Here is a 17,967-nt window from a genome sequence, read left to right on the forward strand (position 1 = left end):
AGTGCATCTGTACGCTTACTGCTTGTTTTGTTCAACATGTAATGTGCACTTACCATTAAAAGAGGACAATCTTTTTATACACTATCAAAGAAGTAAGGGGCTAGTGGCCTAATGTAAAAAGACGTGTGGAAAATGGTGTAGCCATAAATCCAGACACATTGCACACACAAAAATATGCAGACGTATCAATACCTGCTCATGAAGGATAAATGCAAACACGATTCCCTTGAGCTCGCTTTTGAATCAGAATTAGACAGAGCTGAATAAATTGACCAGAGGGACCGCATTACCATGGAAAACATTCCTAGGTTCCACTTGACATTAACTGAAAATAATAATTAATTTAATTAATTAAAATAAGGAAGATAAGAAATGCTTTGGACTCACCGTGAAGGAGCTGGACATAACAGAAGCTATTGCAATGACAATAATTAACTTCAACTCAAGTATTTATGTGCAAACCTCCACGCTATGTATGGGTCATAATAGGTTGAGATCAATCACATATGACCCCATTCTCATGAAGCATGACATAGTAGTCAAAAACGCACAAAAGCTGTTCTTAGCCTTTATCCTGAAGGTCGACTAAGATTTAATAGAGGCTATGATCTCATAAATGCATAGATCATGATCTGAAAGAACTAAAGTGAGAAAGAACGATAAATAAATATAAAATCACTAGTTATTGACCAAAACACCTGCTCCTCTGTCAAACCTTGAGAATCGTTCAGAAACGTTCAGGACTGATATCTCACTAAACTACCTTGGGGAGAGTGCCAACATTTAGATTGCCATATAATATGTCAGGCCTCCAAATATTTAATTTCCACATGTATGACATCATTTAAAAGCACAGAAACCACACTTTCTGAGTCTGTAAATAACTCAAAATGGTCCTGGTTTTGTTGTGGTCAGTCAAAAATAAGTTGTTAAACTACAAATTACAGTAAAATGACTTATATTACTTACAACTAGTAACACATTTTTCGTCATGAATAGGTATATTTTGAAGACAAATGACATAATACACATTGAGGAGAATGCTTTGTTTAATACAATTATACAACGTATGATTTTTTTGTTTGTGTGTGGGATGCTTGTGTTGGCAAGTGGAAGCGGATTGACAAAGAAAGTAACAAATCTCTCCAAATAAAGAATTATAACTGCAATAATAAGACTTTTTCAAAAGAAACAATAATGGGTACCAGGATAAAGTGACATAACAGTGACCATTGAAAAAGTAGATCGCCTACGGCCAATGCTGTGGGTTGTAAAACGTAACGTTAAAGTGATCAGACGCAAAGTGGCCGTTAAGCAGAGGAAGGCTAATACCTTGCTCACAGCCTATTACAGAAATGTATTAAGTGTGATATTATATGGGAAGAAATAATTATCTTTATTCAAATTTGGTAACACTTTAGTTTAGGGAACACCTATTAACCATTAATTAGCATTAGTAACATATTGGCTCTTAATTAGTCATTATTAAGTACCTATTAATGCCTTATTAAGTGCCTATTAATGCCTTATTAAGTACTTATTAATGCCTTATTAAGTACCTATTAATGCCTTATTAAGTACTTATTAATGCCTTATTATACACTTAATGGCAGTCTCACAGTCCAAACAGCGTTAGGGTTAGGGTTAAGATTTGGGTTAATCTTAACCCTAACCCTGTAATTGGTTAGGGTTACATGCTAGGGTTAGGATTAGGATTAGGATTAGGATTAGGATTAGGATTAGGATTAGGATTAGGGTTAACGTTAACCCTAACCCTAACACTAGCATGTTGAGATCATAATTTATATACAACAACTTCCTTACTACTAATAAGGAATAATTCTGAGGTTATTGAGGGAAAACTCTTAGTTAATGGCTTACTGGTTGTATAATAAGGCCATGCAAAATAATGCATTAATAAGTACTTATTAATGACTTAATTAAGAGTCAATATGTTACTAATTTCCATGCAAATAAGCAACTAATTAATGGTTAATGGGTGTGCCTAAACTAAAGTGCTACCTGAATTTTTAATACAACATTAATTTGTATATTTTGCATCAGGAAGAAAATGCAAGTGAGGATGCATAGCTGAAATGCACCCCTATTTGTCTGATGGAGAAAAAAAAGAACCGAACCCCTAAACCAAACTTCTCTTACATGTGGAGTCAGCATTAATCTCTGCTAGTTCCTGATATGCTGGTGACAAGGATCAAAGGACCCAGCAGGAGCCAATCGGGAGCCAGCATCCTGGACACCGTTGCTTGGCAACCGTTGCTATGCCATGGTTATGGTTGCAGAGGTAACCATTGCCGTTGTAGCCATTACCATGATGACTTTACAGGGACATCATCACATCAACTGTTACTATGGTAGATAACAGTTAAAAAACAACAGACAACTGAATATTTTGAAAATTTGAATGGTTGAAATTGGTTGAAGAATGGCTGAACAGCTGATGTTCAAAGTTTAAGGGGAGAAAAGCTGAAAAGAGGGACATTTTTGAACAAAAAAATGTATTAAAAAAAAAAAAAGAAATTGACAAAAGGTACAAATTACAAAAGTACGAGTTCCCCTGTGTTGAATTTTAGACACATTTTGATATCTTATTTGAGACTTATTTCTCAGGGGAACCATCTGAGAAACATGACAAACCACTTAGGTCTCGATTACTGCTCATTTATATCTAGGAGATGTAAATGTAAATGTGCTTTGCTATAAGATAACTCCTTATTTTAGCTGTCATCCACAGGGAAACACAAAGGAACCCCTTGTGATTCATTTGATTAACCTATACTGTATGTGTCATCGTAAACTGCCAGAACATTGTTAATTTGATTCACCTGTTCATATACACACTCACTGACATGCAACTCACCAGCCATCCATCCATCAGGGGCTACTGAGGGTTGAGTGTCTCCAGACAGAGATTGAACGACGAACCTCTTGATTGGCAGTCAATATCTCTACATTGGAAATCTTCAGCCATGACATTCACAACTTAAAAGGTCATGGTAAGGTATGGAGCTTGGTATTCTAAAAATACCAGAGAATAATTGTGACCTTCATCAGGACAGGTCTGTAAAGGGGAAGGCATTGTTGAAAGTAATGTTTCAGACACATTAAAGACTAAAAATATGCTGATTAGGTTCCCATTATTATGAGAGAATCTTGAGTCTTTAGCAGGGTCTAAAGTTTTTAATGTATGTTGCAAATATTATCATAAAGTAAGGTAATGCAAATAACAGAATTATAATTCAAAATGAAATAGTACAATTATGGTTACCTACCGCATTAATAATACAGACAGCTATTTCTTTAAAAAGAAAAATTCAAACTTTAACTAGAAGTGTTCCCATCCCAGCCATGTCTAGCTTTAAAAAAAATTTAAAAAAATTGATGTAATCTCAACTGCATAACCTATTTTCCCCCTAACACTTTTTTTGTCCCACTCTACTTCTTGTGTTATTGGAGAGTTTTCTGATATTTTAGAGACATGAAAACATGCATCACTTTCTAATTTGAGGACAGCCTCTCCTCTGCCACAAAGCTCACACACAAGTTGTTGCAGTGATACCGACAGACAGACATACAAACACTCCACTCCATGTCCAGACAGAAATTAATTGTGCATGTTCTCTCCACCTCGGATGTTCTTCTCTTAGGTTTACAAGCGATTTATCCCGTCTGTTATCACTCTACCTTTGACTCAGTATAAGGGTTTGACTGTGCGCGGTCTGCTTTGAGTCCACCAAGTCCGTTCCGCCCGAACATATTTGTGCCTTTAGTCTGTTGTTTTTGCACATTGGTCTTCCTTTTTCCATTTGCTTTGCCACGTAAACTTTGCGCTTTACGCTGTGATGGAGACTTCTGCTGGAACGTCCGCCATTGAACTTTTACTATTGATGGTATGTGATCGCACATTGGCTTCAGTCGAGCAGCCGATACTAATGCCAAAAACAGCTCATGGAGCAATCTATTGTAGAAATATCTCTGATTGATTGAAATCTAGCGTCCCGCTCCTGGATGTCCACTCAGAACACTTTGAATTACAATATGCCTAAAAATTATTCTGAATTTTTGACAAAATGACGCAAAAAAGAAACAATTAAAAAAATTTTTAAAAAGTACATACTGCATCTTTAACTGACTATGGCTGGCCCTTATGAATCATTTACGACAATTTCTGTGCACACACACTGATTTCTATGGCAACATAACTGTTCTGCCAAACTGCCATGTGAGCTACCTCCCTCCCTCCAGCTATGCAGGGGAAGACCCAGGTGGAAGCCCCTCCACCTTGTGAGTGTGCACACCTGGTTTTTAATCACACGAATCTGTCACCATGGGTCAACTGGGGCAATGACAGTGCTTGATTTGCAGCCTACAGTGGTACAGCTGGTAAGCACCTATGCTACACCAACACAGATCATACATTTAATTACCTTTTTTGGCCACATCTGATGATTTTTTCTGTGTTGAAATTGTCCAATATAAACAGCTGCTTATCTCCAAGTATCGTAATTACGGCCATGTAAATCACATTTTTCCAATTTCCTGTTCCAAAATGCATAAGTACTGTTAGTACAGTTCTTAACTCATTCAGTGCCAGCCATTTTCAGAATTTCTACCCCCCTCAGTGCCAGCCATTTTTGAGCATTTTTACTGATTTAAAGATCCACAGAATATTTTCTACTATGACTATCTGAAATCTGACACCAGATTCTGAAAGACTGAAGTCTCTACTTTCATCAAAAAAAGAATTTGTTCCTGGCTCGTTTCGTTCTTTTGTAATCAGCCATTGAATAGAGCAAGTTTTACACAAATCTTCAGTTTCAGAGCAAAAATGGTAAATGGTAAATGGACTAGATTTATATAGTGCCTTATAACCACACTGAAGCAGTCCCAAAGCGCTTTACATATCAGCTCATTCACCCAATCACTCGCATTCACACACCAATGGGACAGAACTGCCATGCAAGGCGCTAGTCGACCATTGGGAGCAACTTAGGGTTCAGTGTCTTGCCCAAGGACACTTCGACATAGTCAGGTACTGGGATCGAACCCCCAACCTCTCGATCAGAAGACGACCTTCTGGTTGAGATGTAAAAAGCTGAGAAAACAGCCTTTTTCTAAAAACAACCCTGTCAGTGACTTTAAAGCTATTTTTTTTTTTCGGTTTAGTGACAACTCTAACATCTGAACATTGTTTCCTTATATAAAACAAAAGAACAAAAAAAAAACACTGACACCGGGCTTTTGATGCCAAAATCATTATTATTTTCCTATCTGGGTCAGAGTTGAATGGATTTCTTTCTGTATTTTGGCATTCCTCCAAGTTTCTCTCCCGTCAGACTGCACACACGCAACTTCCTCTTCCTTCCGGACATGCAGAGTGTCACTGCACTTTCCTCCTTTCCTCCCCCTCTTAGCTCTGCTGAGCATGGATGATCTCTCATCCAAATGCAGCAATGACCCGTTTGGCCCTGTTAGTTGATGGTTTTATCTCACCATTGCAACATTATCAGTAATCTACTCATGACTATACATGTTCTGTGTTAGTATGTGGAGCTGTGAGCTGCTGGATATGTCACAATATCACTCTGTAGCACCATAATCTCACTCGTTCCTGCTTCTTCCTCCTTTGCTGGGTAGCATCAGTGGCTAATCTCTCAGCTAAAGGTGCACTGCTGCCATCTTCAGGGCACAGTTGGTCACTACAACACCCCACAGCTTAGATATTGATGAGGGACCTCCACCAGGGTGTTTCCTCGTAATCCCCGTGAAAAAACGCTATCTCGTCAATGGCACTGAGTGAGTTAATGACACAATGTTCACCAGGCATGATGGTTTACTGTGTTTTAAGGACTAAAAACAGTCTTTGGATATTTTGTTAAATAATTGTCAAAATGTTTTACAATTTTGAACAAAAAAGTTTGTTTATTTCAATAACGTATTTTATCTTCTTTACAAGAAATGTTAAAATCACCTCATGAGAGTCATCCTTTAGTTGACTATAGATATAGCAAGAGTTTGATGATGATTCTATAGATGGAGAGATCAAATAAGAAAATGATGAGTAACAACTAGGAAATAGAATGAGTAATACCAAAGATTATTCTATGTCTTTTATCATTGTAAGTGTTTCTATCTAATTCCGTCTTCCCATCAGTTTGACAACGGATTCTTAAGTCTTAAGCACTCTATGGTTGAGATGTAAAAAAACTTTTGGATGTACAAAGATATCTGGTGAATAATTCATAGCCAGCACACAGGCAGGTCTATATCGCTATCAAGAGAAATCTGATGTGTAAATGAAAAGTATTAACTTTCACATAGATGCTGACATCAAAGTCACACTTGATTTAACTAGAAGCATTATTCTGCATAATCTAAAGCAGGGACCGCTAAAATCTGCTGCTGCTTGCGGGATTCGCACATTGTGGCGAAGGAGGCCTTTTAAGTCAGCGAGATCTATACGGGATTAGTGAATGCTGCATTAGTTTGTAGAGCAAAGAAGTGTTTCAAAATATAATCACCCGATTTATCAAAGAACAGCTTTGCACTGCTTTTTCCACTGTGTTTTACCCATCATTAGGTCTGTGTGTGTGTGTGCGTGTGTCTGTGTGTGTGTGTGTGTGTGTGTGTGTGTGTGTGTGTGCGTGTGTGCGTGTGTGTGTGTGTGTGTGTGCCTGTTTGTGTGTGTGTTGTTTCTGCTTTTGTGACTAAGAGGTCGTCTCCTAGTAAGCCAGGGGATTTGCATCGCAGAAGGTGCTCATTTGGCTTCACTCCTTGTTGACCCCCTGTGTTTAGTTCTTACAGTATATATGAAGACATGCAATCCATTATGCACTTAATTGATCTCCGCACAGTATCATGTTGTAATGAATGCTGTAATGAGCGCAATGGTTTATCTTCCTGGGGCCTGCTGCAGCCCTTAAAAACCAATAGCATACCTCATTTGGGGACATTATTTAGGAAATATGATGACAAGGAAACCATAAAACTTTTTATGTTTCACAAAACTGTTTCCATTAGGAAAAAATCTAATGAGAGCTCAGTTATTTCCATACTAAAGAGAAAGAGCCAAGAGATTTTAAAACATGAAGCCATATTCTGCTTTTAATTAGTACATCTGTTCTCATGGAGAGGTTTGAGAACACAGCATAAGGCTATATACTTTAAAATATGCCCCAAGCTTAGTGTGTTAACATGAATGTATAATTACAGTGTCAACAGATGAACTTGTAATATGCAGCATTCATAGATGTAAATGCCACAAAAACATCTTTACATTGCAAATAGCCTACCTCATAAATGCGTGTGTTTTTTTTTTTTTGTTTTTTTTCTAAGGACTGACCTTCCTTTTATTTGAATATATTTTTAAAAATTCCTATTTATTTTGTTTACTGATTCAAGCTTTTAAACTAACTCTTTTCATCTAAATGAATAATGCAAGTTGGACTTAATACAGTTGGAGTCATTGGAATCCATTCTAATTTAACTGAGAAAGCATTAAGTTGTCCTTTTCATCCTTATACATCAGTGAATCGCAGGAAATAAAACACACATTCTTTTTTCGACAGCCATTGTATTGACTTCAACGCATCTAAAATGCATGTTTTAAATGGTGGAAGTACACATTTGGAAAAACAAAAAAAGAAAAACACTTTGTGATTATAAATGGGAAAAAGGAATGAAAAAAGGTGCGTAGCAACGTGTAAATGCTGACTCTGCTGTTTTTAGGTTTTGCAGGTAAAAGAGAATCAGCCAGGCTGATTAAAAAGGGATGCAATATAGAGGTGTGAGTATAGGGTGTGTTCATTGCAGTGTTGTGTAGCTAATTTTCAGTGTACAAGGGTTTGATTTCCTGAAATGTGCGGCTCGTTTGGTCAGGTGTGAACTTGTATCCGGACCATAATGCGGTTTTAAAATAAACTGATCACAGAGAAGAAGCTCCATGACTGCACTAAAAAATATTATATATTCTTTGCAGGTTTTTGCTTGCAGCAACTTTTAGCAACACTTTTGAAAGAATTGTTTTTACGCCCATCATCATCAATCAGATATGTAACCACATTTTTGTATTCCACTGATGCTCTCTCTCTTTTGCAAGTTGCTTCTGCGTTAGCAGGTCTAGCCCTGCACCTACTGAAGCTGTGAGGTCCAGCACTTCATGTGGTTTCTTTGACCTTTGTTTATGGTCCCTAAAGAGTAACTAAACCCCAAACCCACTTTTTATCTGCTGAATAAATATGTATTCGATATTAAGTAGTGCTGTTTAATAATCCTAGTCCCACTCTTCACATTTTAGTAAAAGTATTTTAATTTTGCGTATTTGGTTGTAAAATGTCATTTACTGGCCTCTAGGGTTAAAAGGGCTGAGACAGATTATTTGGATTCCCCTGTGTCTGTTTGGATAACCCCGCCCCTCCTATAAAAAGCTGAGAGGAGGTAGGAGGGTTCCTCCAATCAAAGCCCTCAGTGAGCATTGATTGACAGCCATAATGAGGAAGTCCACTGTGTTCCATGTGAAACAGCCTACTGTAGATACTGTGATATTTTGGACACTGTGCCTCTATAAAGAGCAAATTCTGGTCTTATCAGAGGGTTCATCAAGCTATGTGTGTATTTACAGGCATATCGTGTATATTCCTGTCTGTAACTGTGTGCGCGCAGATGTGTGTGTACTTCTTATTGCTATGTGTGTGAGGTGGTGGGAGACTAGGGCTGTGTGTGAGCTTCACGTCATGATTGTGTGTGCCCGTGGTTGTAGTGACAAATCTCAGCTGTAAACTTGCTATGTGACACATCATTGTGTGCATTACGTCTGTCTCTGCTACAGCGGTAATGTCCATAATCAAGGCATTTTTTGAATTTCTCTCGTAGTAGCAGGTTAGCAGAAAGCACGTGTTTAGTTACTCTTTAAGTTGATGTCTACTGTATGAGTAGTCCAGTTTACTGTGTTACTTTGGTAATTTTCAACTTTTTGGGAAGCATCAGTCCTGAAGGCTGCAGTTTGCCCAGTTGTTTCTTATTTCAAATAATGTTATTTATTTTTAGCTGGCAACTTTTTATGTCGGTGTCATAAGATATGTTTTTCCTGTTCAGGAGTTTTAAGGACGTAACAGATATGTGAAGCGATTTTTTTAAATTTATTTTTTTATTGCCAATTTCAAATAGTTCCCTTGTGCTTTGATTCCTTTTCACATAGACTTGCATCAAGAGGTTAAGCAAGCATTTTTTAGTGGTTAGGGAAGCAACCTAGTAATCGGAGGGTTACCGGTTCAAACTCAACTGCTCCCCGGACACCTGCAATTGGCAGTCCACTGCTACCCCTCAGGGAAAAGGCAAAGAAGAATTTCACTACAATGATAATAAAGGTTTCATTATTATTAACGATGAATTCACCACTTAGTTGGTTTTTTTCAAGATGTTAAGTAAGTGATTACATATTAGGAAGAGAAAGAAACACAGGATGGAGGTTTTGAAATGAATCTCTTAGATTTATTGATGAACTGGTACTGGCCCAGTGAGCCTAGAAAATAACACAAAAAGCAACAATCAGTGACAGGCTCCATCTCTCATTCTGGTAAGTGAAGGAGGCCACCAGCAGAGAAAAGCTTTTATCGGCGTTCCTTAATGTGAAGAAAGGGATAATAATCATTTTGTCAAGCATATAATTATTGAGACTTTATTCAGACTTTATTTGTCAATGGTTTCTTTGTTCCAACACTCAGCTTTACTGAGTCTGTTGTGTCAAAGGAGACCAGCAGGAAGTGACTACATATAGAACTCTTGAATATGTTATATAACTACAAACACGAACAAGATTACATTATATTAATCAAAATGGTTTCAGTTAAAATAGTGATTTGCACTAAAAATAAACACCAAATTTCATTTTAAAACATACATTTGACAAGTGGCTATATTTCTGTTATGCAGAGGTGGCAAGAGTACTAGTCTTCAGTCCCCAAGTAAAACTATAGATACTTGAATAAAAAATGACGAAAGTAAAAGTATTGAAGTTGCTCCCTTACATGAGCAAAAATAAAAAAGTACATGCTATTAAATTAAATTAAGTAAAAAGTAAAACAAATGTCCTTTCAATAAAAAGACAGGGTTTTTAAACCAGCAAATCCTTTATCTTTTTTAAGAACTTGTAGAATACTGGTACATGGAAAAAAAAGTTACATTTGTTACCTTTGAACGCCTGAAGAAATTAGCACCCATAATAAATAAAATGTGTAAATATAATGTGTCAAGAAAAAAATAGTGCAAATGCTTAATAAAACAACAGCTTTGAGTTTAACATTTTTAAGAACTTGTAGAAAACTGGTACATGGGGGGGGGTTAACCTGTGGTTAACCTGGTCCTGAGAGGCCTACGGATGGGTGACATGATTTTATAACTGGAACCAGGTAGGTACTCACTCAATATTGGCCGTGGCAACACTACATTAAACATAGCATACTGCCACTCTATGGATACGCAGCACCCCTCATTTGCCAGTTTAGGTCAAGTGATACGTGCACCATGTGACCTAATGTTCCGTCGTTTGCATTTAGGCTCATATTTGGTTTTAGCTACCCGCTAACCCTTTTATTTTAGTCCTAACTGTAACTCTATCCCTAAACCTAACCGTAACTCTAAAATTAACCCTAACTCTATCCCTAACCCTGAAATGTTTGTTTTTGTCCGATATGTATTTGTAATTTGCTGTGTTAAATATGTTAAAATGAAAAACATTTGTCAAATGTGGGATTCAAACCCACGTTAGCGAAACCCCGTTAGCGGTGACTGCAGCGCCTTAGACCACCCTGCTATCCTGGCACGATGATAAACATGTTTAACGTACTTCCAGACACTTGTTTTAATATTTTATTTTGCGATCAATAAGTGTTGGATCTCGGCCACAGCAGACAAGCATCGGAACGAGTCTGCAACGGGTTTTCTTTAGTTAGTTTGCCGGCTTAGATTGTTTAATGGGTCTATTTTGAGTGTTGTTTGAGTGTGTTTTGTCATTTTGTACTTAAGAAAAAGGTTTAATCAGAGTTGAAGTTTCTTTTTGTAACCCAAAAATAAATAATATATATATTTTTAGTTAATCTGAGTAATTGTACTTAAGAAAAAGGATGAAGAACTCAGGGCCCCTTTCTACATAATTAGGTGTTAGATGGGCTACACAAAGTATTTTTACTTTGTTACTTGTTACCTCTGCTGTTATATGTAAAACATATATATGAGGACTCCTGATGGTGATACCAATCCATTGTACTTTTCAGGGCCAATTAAGGTTTAATGTACTAAACCTTTAACGAAGATTACTAATATAATCATCAATATTCCAAAAACATTACTATACAATTATTGTGATGTAGAATTAAACACATTTTCTCACTCCTTAAATGTGCAAATGCATTTATTACTTTGTTTTTCTTAAAAGAAGTGCTGTAGCTGGCCACACTTTGTTTAAAAAATCTGTACGAACTCAGGTTCAATGTCAGGAAGGTCGAAAAGTAGAGAAAAGTAATAATTTTCTCTCATTGTAATAAGATTCTTGATTACTAAGGAAGTTCAAAAAGAAAATCTCATTCTGTTAAGCTACTAATGAAATGTGTTCAATGGATATCCTTTTCTTGTGGTCAAAACACAAAAGACGAGCTTAGTTGAGTGAAACACACCAAGTGGAACAAGAAGTGAACGGACAAAGCAATTACAAGAAGAAAAATCAACACTGACTGGTTTTAAATTTTGAAATTTGCCTACACTTTATTCACATGACTAATAATGGAGCAAACTAAATCTAAATGTAAAAGCCAGAGACGATAGCTAAGGCTCATTGTGAGACTAGGCTCAACCAGACATTACACTGGAGCATCGTCTAATAGCAGGCTCCGGTAAAAACAACCTCTCATTCACCTCTTTGATCCCACTGAGCTTTAGAGGATGAACTCAAGACTTCTCCAAGGAGGAAACTGCTCAAGTGTGCATAGCTGATGGACAGTCGTCTGACAGAGGATTTCTGAGTTACTTCCCAACCGCTGGCCATTTCTGTCAGTCTTAAAGGGTCAAATAAGGTAAGGTAAAGTGGCTTTTATGATTGTGCAATAATGGCATGGAAAATAGGTTTAATAAGAATCAACATTCAAGTTATTTAAAAAGCCTACAAATGAGACGTAGGCTGTCGCTATTGAAAAGAGCCATCTCTCTATCCTTCCCTTTCCTCATACATATGTCTACCGAGCCTTAATTAAAACTGTAAATGTGCTGTGCAGCTATAAACTATGAAAACATCTCACAGCTGATTAAAATTGACAAAGACAACCCCACACAACAGCATGCAAACAGTAACAGTATAGGATTACTGGGTTTACGTACGTTTATACTCAGCCTTTTGTTTTATCATTCTCCTTTTAAGGTTTATATACTTTGATATTCTGTCAAAATATGTTCGTATTGCTTGATCTTTTTATTTACATTTGAAATAGGCACTTTTTTCCTAATTTGGTTTTAGGTTTACAATTAGGTTATGATGTTGATATCTGATATAAGAACAGTAGAGTAATACTGGTTTACAGTTACGCTTGCAATGATGGTAATGAAGTATTATCGTTTTTCCTATTTATATATGTATATAGAAATGTAACAGTGTTAGTGAAACCGGCAACCACCAATTATGGAAATCGGTTAAAAATGAGGATGTGAATTGTGTTATTTTTCTTACATTTTTATAAATATTTTATTATTTTTTTATTGGAATACTTTCCATGCCCTCTTACCAAGGACAGGGTGCAATTGTGCACTTATATTTAAAGAATGTCCTCAGCCATGTTAGTTTCTGGGGTGAGATGTGTTGAAATGTCTTCAAGAAAAAAACTTTAAATCAAGTTATCTTGCTTTGTGTTTCTTTGCCAGACAAGGACAGTTAGTTGCTTGACACATTGACACATTTTCTATTCTAGTTTGTTCCCCTTATTCCTTGTGATGTCACCTCACTCAGTGAGACATTTATTTGTTGGCTGGATTGGATCCTTTCGTGTAAACCGTTGTTTAGCTACTTCTATGCAACTTTTTGTTTATTATTTAATTATGAAAAATAAGAGGTTAAATTGCAATATTTGGCTCCTTTGAATTATTAAAGCTGTGTTTATTAAGGTGTAGAGTTGGCTTTTCGAATCAATACTAATGGGTCTAGTCTACATAATTTAGACATCGTTCCTCTTCTAAGGTGGCACCCCAGCATATTAAAGCAATATTATTAAGCATAATTAATATTCTTATTCCAATAACCCATTATTCATAACCCCTACAAAATAATGAAATGGCCACTTAAATGTTGAGTGTAGTGAAATGAGCAGGTTTAAGAGTTTTTCTTTCCAACAAGGTAACATTTGGGAAATAATGCAGGAAGTGGTCCTAAATGCCTCAGGGTTCACTTTGTTCCCGCTTTGTCTATTCTTTGAGAGATTTGTGCAGCCTTGTAATAGCTTGCTATCTGCAAGGCCACAAGAGATTCTTGTCAGGAAAATGTAAACAATCTTTGTTGTGTCTTTTTTTTTTTTTTTGGAATCTGCTCTCATGTTATTTGTTGTTTACAATTACCTGCTTCTCACAGGCTTCTCTCATCTCCTCAGTCTCTGTTTGAATGCCAACCTATTCCTTTATCCCTATTTGTGTCAAGGATTTTCTCTGATGTGTAGTCTGTAAAACTCTATTTTTTTTCCAAGTAGAATTTGTGATTGTCACAGGTGCCATTGACAAAATGACACCGGATTGCTTTTGTTCTGTTTAGTGCCTAACTTGTGCAGGTGAAGGGTTTTCATTGCGCAGTGCCATTCCTATTGGTGGAAGTGAACTAGATGAGGGTTGTTGTCAGTAAAAGATTCAATCCATCGGAGATAGGTACGTTTTTTTTCTGTTTCGTTGCAGCTGCTGCTGTAGAACAGGTTTATAAAATATATGTTAATAGTTGTACCTAGTGTTTAATTTGTAAATCATAAGGTCCCTGTTGTTCCGGCAGTAAGAGAGAGACAAAGACGTCACTGAATACATTTTTCTGAAGTGCTTTTTGCTAACTAAATGGGCCAGTAATATCACGTGAACACAAACAACCAATTAACCTAAATGTTTAATGAAATAATAATGAATCAGCGTTAAAAAACCACAGACAATTGCCCTTTATGGACCATCCGTCTCTCAGTGAGCGCTGTCTAATCTGCCGTGTTTCAGCACCAATGACAAATTTAGCCACAAAGGTCGCTAAACTTTCAGAACACAAATAGCCACAAATACAAAATATTTACAAAATTGTACACCTTAACTCCTCTTATGAATCAGCAGCACAGCAGAAAATGAAAATAAAACATGTGCTTACCTTTTATTTGTCAAAACAGCCATGGAGAACTTTGTATCCTTGCAACTTTTTTTTTACATATTTCACAGCCAAGGCCTGCCTTGTCTTCTTTAAGCCAAGAGTAGTAGCTCATCTAGGCATTGTCTCAATGTCCATACCATTATCACACTTTAGACATAGCGTGGCTTGACTTTTTTCTCTCTTCATCACTCGTGCTCAATTTTGTGTGTACAAATACATTTCTAGTGATTTCAACTCAATAAAAGACACAGCTTACCTAAAAATGTAATCAAAACACCTAAAAGCAAATAAGGTGCTGGAAAAAAAATAAAATAAAAAAAATGAGATGCTGGATCCAATTAAATAAGTGTCGGTCAAAATCTGGGAGGTGTGGGATCTCGCTCCGGCAGGAGCCAGCCCAACTTAAGCTCTGGCTGTACCAAATATGTAACTGATGGGAATTTAAGTTATTGTAAAATGGTATTATTGGTTCCTGCTTTTGGTTTTTGTTGGGTTTTCACTCAGAAATGTTTAGGATTTTGTCTGGCTTTGTGGAGTTGTTTTGATTTATTTAGTTTTTTTTTTTTTTCTTGGGATATTTATTTGTTCTCATTGTTGTGAATTTGAGTTGCGGAATCTGTCTTTCAGTACAGATAATTGTGGGTTTGTGTTCTGTTTGCACCCCTTTGTTTATTTGCTAGACATGTGACAAAGGGATAGGCTTTGTGTACCACGGCATAAAAATGTTTTAGTCTATGTTACTGTCTAGTTATCATCAAAGACTATTTTAGAACTGTGAACATATAACATGACAATGATGAACACATTTTAAACATTGTCATAATACACATGGTACGGTTGGAACAGAGAGGCGTGTGATTACACCACAAAGACAGTGATTTTCATCTTTTTGTTTGCTCTAATCATAGAGCAGTGAAAAATGCAACAGCAATACCATCAGTGTCTTTAGATTCTGACTTCATATTGATAGTGATGAAAACTAAGATTTTGACTACTAAGGCTAAACTGAATAGGAAAACTAAGAAGATCAACATCAGCAATATACAAGATAAAACTAAAGTACAATTGTTGGAATCACTAAACAAAGCCATTGAACAGTAAGAACAAAACCCAGAGAACGTAGAAGAGAGATGGATTAAAGTAAAATCAGAAGCTTTTAAAGTTTGGATGAAGAAAAGATTATCTGAAACTAGGAGAGTCTATGAGGAAAAGTGGAATGCAGCATATAAGACAAAGAGTACAGCTAAACAGGAGAAGTGGAAAAAAAATATCCCAAGACTTGGAGCAAGACCTGCAAGGCAACAACAAACTGATACTTCACATGGAACATACAGGAAATGAAATACAGAGAAAGCATATAACATCAAAGATTTAGAGACGGGAGAGATACTAACAAACCAATAGGAAATAAATGAAACATGGAATAATTACTTCTCTTCACTACTAAACTGTGACTCATGAGGGGAAGAAGCAAACTACCCAGATGAACAAGGACAACTTGAAATCAGAAATGAGACCATCAGCAAAGTGGAAGATGCTATTAAAGCATCCAAGTCTCGAAAAGTACCAAGAACAGACCTAATCCCTAATACGTTACTAAAAATAGGTTCTACTCTTCTTGCACCAGCAATAGCAGACCTGTTCACACGAGCCTAACGATCAGGAAAAATTCCATCTGATGGAGGAAAAGCAGTTATAGCACTATGCCCAATATACAAGAGTAAGGGTGACTATATGACATTCAAAAACTACCGAGGAACCTCTCTGTTTAACCATATAGCAAAACTGTATGAAAAGATCTTTGAGAGAAAGCTCAATGATTTGGTAGAGAGCCAACTAGGAGAATGGCCGCACTGAACTAAAGAATAGTCTCACAAAATGTATTTTTTGTTTCAACAAGCATGGGCTAAAGCTCAATTTAGAAAAAAACAGAAATGGTAGTGCTCTGCAGATATCAAATAACAAATTATATTAGGTTTCAAGCTACCAGGATAAAACAAGAAGGAACGTTTAGGTATCTCAGCAGCCTGCTGTCTGAGAATGAACTGATCAATGACAGAATCAAGAAGTTATTGTCACGACAAAAAATGTAGTCACCGAAAACAATAACAAAAATCTTTAGTCAACACTGGTTTTTACACATGTTTAAGTTGGATTTATAGATTTTGTTTTGTTTTATTTTAGCTTTTGTGGTCAATATTTTTGTCCGTTTTCCAATATCTGTTTTTGCCACTCCCAGTCTGGTCTGTGTGTGTTTGTGTTTGTATGGAATTTTGATCGAGAACATATCACTGCCCTACCTTCTTATCGCCTTAAGCTGAAGCCAATTGCCTTTATTACCCCCTTCACTTTTAACGTAGTGGTGGCTATTCTCACTGTAGGGTTTTGTATCGTCAAGCAAATGTTTGTTGAAGAGAGAAAAACATCAACTCTCCACTTGGAGCCACGCTTCCAATTTTTTTACCAGACTAATTAACAAATCACAGAAAAACAAACTTTAACAATGGCCAAACAACAGGAAGCCACTCATTGTGGCAAAACATTATCTGGAAAAACTCATCCCTGAATATGAAAACTGTTATGGGGAGTCTTAAGTTGAACAACTAATTTTGGATAGAAGGCAACCTGCAATATAAACAGTGTCCCCTTATAGGCCTCCATTAAAACTTTTTGTGTGTGTGTTTGTGGGTGGATGTAAGCGAGAAGCCAGAGAAGAAAGATGACCGAGACTGTACCTGATCCCACATTGGACTATAAAGTCATCAAAGGACTTACAAATTGTAGTCGAAGTCATCATCGGTCACTATGGACTACCAAGCAAGCAGGGCTTTTGAGAAACAATGCCATATAGGAAAAAGAAATTATGAACAAATGTACTTCAGCAAGATTCCAGACTCAAAGGCCTTGGCTGCCACTGCTCTGATTGGTCAATAAAAAAATGTACTAAAAAGTTTAGCAAATCTAATGGGGTTATAAACCTGTAATTTACTATGAATGTGTCTAATCCTTTTTTGTGGAACTGCTAGTGTTTCCATTGTCACTTTTATGGCGGAGCACTGCAAAATTACACCCTGCATTCAATAGCTTTGGCAATAAAGACAGTGATGAATGAATATTTTCATTCTTCCTTTTCTACATAACAATTGAGGATTTTGTTTACTAATAGGATACAAAGGAACAACACCAATAGTTAAGGATAATTCTTCTTTTGTATGTAAGCAATAAACCTCTAAAACCAAATTGCAGACAGATATGATATACATAGAGTATAAAGTCATTGAGTTTTATATAAAGTTAAATAAAGCAAATAACTTCTGCCTTGAATGCCTGTATCAAGTGAGTGCTTAGAAGAGTCCTTATGACTGTTCAATTTGCAACCATTTTAACCTCATTAAAGCTTTTTAACACCAACATAACTTCTTTATATCAGCTTTTTTTTTAAATACCAAAATGTACATCAATCGTATACTGCAGTTGTTAATGTCTCTATATGTTTAACAAACTGGAGCTATAGTTGGAAGTAGAACTATATTACTTGGTGTGGTCTCAATGCTTCAACACAATAAAGTAAATTACTGCAATTTACG

The 17,967-nt window shown here is 36.5% G+C and overlaps 2 protein-coding genes across 3 annotated transcripts in view; both read left to right on the plus strand.

The window, feature by feature from the left end:
* The window catches only part of cntn3b (contactin 3b), a 128,074-nt gene extending 120,970 nt beyond the window's left edge, over window positions 1-7,104 (plus strand). Inside the window, exon 24 of the transcript XR_003674144.1 lies at window positions 7,094-7,104. The gene's annotated coding sequence lies outside the window, so the exon portion shown is untranslated. The remainder of the gene's footprint in view (window positions 1-7,093) is intronic.
* The window catches only part of LOC114464078 (hydroperoxide isomerase ALOXE3-like), a 1,091,527-nt gene that overhangs the window by 292,137 nt on the left and 781,423 nt on the right, over window positions 1-17,967 (plus strand). The gene's annotated exons all lie outside the window — the stretch shown is intronic.

This window comes from Gouania willdenowi, chromosome 5 (assembly GCF_900634775.1).
Source record: "Gouania willdenowi chromosome 5, fGouWil2.1, whole genome shotgun sequence".
Taxonomy (NCBI): domain Eukaryota; kingdom Metazoa; phylum Chordata; class Actinopteri; order Blenniiformes; family Gobiesocidae; genus Gouania; species Gouania willdenowi.